This window comes from Siphateles boraxobius, unplaced genomic scaffold (genome assembly GCF_051911475.1).
Source record: "Siphateles boraxobius isolate OS27281-9 unplaced genomic scaffold, OSU_SipBor_1 13, whole genome shotgun sequence".
NCBI classification, from domain to species: Eukaryota; Metazoa; Chordata; class Actinopteri; order Cypriniformes; family Leuciscidae; genus Siphateles; species Siphateles boraxobius.
Window position 1 is genome coordinate 2,259,558 of NW_027508733.1, and position 4,347 is coordinate 2,263,904.

Below are 4,347 nucleotides of genomic sequence, written 5' to 3' on the forward strand. Positions count from 1 at the left end.
AGGCAGCGTACTTCTGCAAAAATGCCAGGGAACCGAGGCTAGGGCGCTCACAAGCATGGAGCAGTGGAGAAAGAAGCACTGGCCCTGATCTGGGTATGTGAAAGATTCAGTGACTTCATCACTGGTCTCCATTTTGAGCTAGAGACAGACCTCAAATCCCTCGTGAGCCTGCTGGGAGGACAAGCGCTTGATTCCCTCCCACCTTGGATACAAAGATGTAGAATGAGACTCATGAGGTACAGAGACACAATCATGCACGTCCCTGGAAAAGCCTCACTACAGCAGTCACGCTGTCACGGGTGCCACTGAAGTGTGTCTCAGTGCACTCCTCAAACGGTGAGAACCAGGTCTGGCAGGTATATCACAAAGCCAGATCGACTGGACCTATGAGAACTGAAAAAAAAGAAAACAGGAGAAATATAAAATGTATTGAGGCAGGTGGGGGGCAATACCATCATTGGCATCATCGTAATCTTTACACACTCATTGGTTGGCCTTCCCTTCACAACCGACGACAAAGACACTGGTTTTATTTCATCTATAAAATTATCCTAGGCAAAGGCCCTACCTACTTGAGAAACCTCATTTCGGTAGCTTCTCCCTCTCGCAATCTGCGATCAAGTAGGTTTATTTCATTAACTACTACCAACGTCTGCACTTCCTTTGGCCGTCTTTCTTTTCAGTTTTCTTCTGCTAATGACTGGAATGAACTCCAAAAATCCTTAAGGCTTGAAACACTTGTACCATTATCTGCTTTCAAACGATTGATAACTAACCTATTGTCACACCATTGTTCATGTTAGTATTACCATTTTCTCTCCTGTGTAAATTAGAGTAATTACTTATCGTCTTTTCTTCCTGTATTGATATTTGTCAATAACACATACTGCACTTTATTTTCCACACAGTTTAATTATTTACCACTTTCTTATTATTGTTCCATTAGGAATATTGTCTAGTAATTGTATTTTGACTTACTTTGTACGATGCACCTTTGACTGAACAACTGTTTGTAACCTGTATTACACTGTCTTGTCCTTTATGTGTAACTTTATGTGTCTGCACCTTGACGCTTTATCTTGGCCAGGTCGCCGTTTTTAATGAGAATGAGTCCTCTATGTGCCTACCTGGTTAAGTAAAGGTTAAATAAAAAAATAAAAAAATACAGGGTGGTTTGTTAATGTAGTCCTATTAGGGGTTAATGGGATGTTAAATCTTGTTGTGTGTTAACTGTCTAGAGTGGTTATTATTGTCACAATATAACCAGGCTGAAGACCAGGATACAATTCACAGAGTTTATTTAAGGCAATTCCACAGACTAATAGAAGTTCAGGAACTTAGGAAAAGTCTTCAGACAGAAATATCACCTTAAACTATAATAGAACGCAGGAAGTCCATTCTTGAAATGTCTCTTAAGGATAACTCACAGAAGATACAAGAGGTCCTCTTTCTCGGACAGTCAACAGAACATAACTCACTGAAGATAATTGATTCACAGAAGAAGAGTGAAGTCCTCTAAAATGATCCACTGAATATAACTCACAGAAGTAGAGTGAAGTCCTCTCTCAAACGATCCACTGAATATAACTCACAGAAGAAGAGTGAAGTCCTCTCTCGGACGATCCTCATCATATAACTCACAGAAGAAGAGTGAAGTCCTCTCTCGGACGATCCTCATCATATAACCCACAGAAGAAGAGTGAAGTCCTCTCTCGGACGATCCTCATCATATAACCCACAGAAGAAGAGTGAAGTCCTCTCTCAAACGATCCACTGAATATAACTCACAGAAGAAGAGTGATGTCCTCTCTCGGACGATCCTCATCATATAACTCACAGAAGAAGAGTGAAGTCCTCTCTCAAACGATCCACTGAATATAACTCACAGAAGAAGTGTGATGTCCTCTCTCGGACGATCCTCATCATATAACTCACAGAAGAAGAGTGAAGTCCTCTCTCAAACGATCCACTGAATATAACTCACAGAAGAAGTGTGATGTCCTCTCTCGGACGATCCTCATCATATAACTCACAGAAGAAGAGTGAAGTCCTCTCTCGGACGATCCTCATCATATAACTCACAGAAGAAGAGTGAAGTCCTCTCTCGGACGATACTCATCATATAACTCACAGAAGAAGAGTGAATTCCTCTCTCGGACGATCCTCATAATGTCTTATTGATAACACAAGGATCCACCTCGCTAGCAACACAACAGACACTAGCCCTGCACAAGAACTTTAAAAGGCACAAGGGAACAGAATAATGTGTAACATATAATACCCAGCAGTGAGGGAGTGAGAGCAAACAGAATATAAAGGCTGGTGATGAGATGATTATGACGTGATAGAGATCAGGTGTGGTGATGAGGGAATCGAGTGCAGGTGAGGATCCAGGGGAATGCTGGGAAATGTAGTGCGGGACAGGACCAGAAAACCAGAGGAACCGTGACAATTATGTGTTCTTTCGTAGCTGAAAGATGCCTAAAGATTGAGTTCATATTCTTTAGTGTAATCCCGGTTTCAATATCAGTTCTCAGGAAGGAAGAGTGTTAAATTAGCACTGTAAAGAAAAGTGTTATAGTAGACCAAGGGCCCTATTTTAACGATCTAAGTGCATGGTCTAAAGCGAAGGGTGCAAGTTCACTTTGGACGTGTCCGAATCCACTTTTGCTAGTTTAACGACGGGAAAAATGGTTAATCTAAAAGGGTTGTCCCTGTTTTCTTAATGAGTAATGGTTGTGTTTTGGGATTTACGTGCGTTAAACCTAGCCTGACGTCGTCATACTCAGATTCTAGTTAGAATATGAGTCTGATACGGCTCCTTTCGGCTGTGATTATGGGGCGTGTTTCAACCGAACCAGGAAAGAAAATGCCTATGCACTCAATTGGATAGACCTACAACCAATCAGAGCAATGGAATAAACGTATTCACGCATATTATTCACGCAATAATCACACATACATGGGTAAAATGGAAAGTGAAAGTTAATGAATGAAACCGAAATGGAAATGTAACCACACATAACAGTCATTAAATCACCTGAACAGAACAAGAGGTCTACAGCTTATACTAAACCTCTGTTTAGTTAGTTGAATGTATGATATACTTGCAATGCCTTTGCTATTCTTCAATTCTTTCGGGTTGAATGAAGGGATGGCAAACTTGTGGTGTTAGTCTGACTCGGTTATGGTCAAGGAAGTTAGGAAAGGGCTGGTTGTAACTTGAGGCTCCTCCGGCTGCGCATCAGGGAAAAGGTCCCGGTCGGACTGGATCTCCAAAGTTGTATTGACAATTCAACATGCAAGATGACTTCGGGAAATTTGTGAATGCAAACAGAGAAAAATAACTGCAGAAGTGGAGGAAATGAGAGAAAAGTCTATTAAGAATTTTCCCGCCTCAAAATCTGCACTCAAACCAATCAATTAATCTTAACATGGGTTTTCTGAGTAAACAAAGAATAGTTTGTGAATAGTACAGATAACTAGATTTTTACAATTAAGTTAAGACATTAAGTTAACTAAAAAGTGTTAGTTAGAATCACTGTTGGATTTTACAGTGTATAAATCAGTTATAACTAAGGTGATAGAAAATGCATCAGGTGTTGTGGTGTATTATTTAAAGGTACAGTCCACCCAAAAATGAAAACTATCATACTTACCCTCATGTCAGCAGTCCGGGTTTGATGTTTAAAAGTCTTCAGGGTAAAAGACAAATGCAATAATTGGTCTGAGATTATCAACAAGAAAACTACAGTATACTAACATATTTGTGATTGATACAACTTTAAGTGCATGAAAAAGACACTGGACCGGTCATTCCAGTATAAATAACAATATAAACTCATAAACGGTAATCTGCATAATACATTCATGCCATGGTGTTTTCTGAAAGACATACCGCATTTATTGGTGTGAACAACAGCTCCTGTCAAAAGATAAGACTGATAATAAAGAACTCACACACTGAACACATACTTGTATAAACTAACTTAAATGCCTACAAACTCATATAATGAGAAAACTTAGCAGCAAATAAATGAAGATATGAGCCTATATGAAACTTGTGTATATTAGTGATTACAAATATAAATTAATGTTTATTTTGTATCGTGGGATGCTGAGACAAAAAGTGTAAATTGTGAGATATAAAGCAATAAAATAAATAAATTTTGCAATTTTGCTTGAAATGCAAGATATTAACTAGTATTTAAAAAAAATAGAGGCTAAAATATCACAATTGCAAGATACTAGTATTTCTCAATTTTTAAACATACTTTACAAACTTTTACTACTTTCATCTTTATATTTTCTTACGTACAAGTTTTATTTAAAAAAGAGAACTGCACA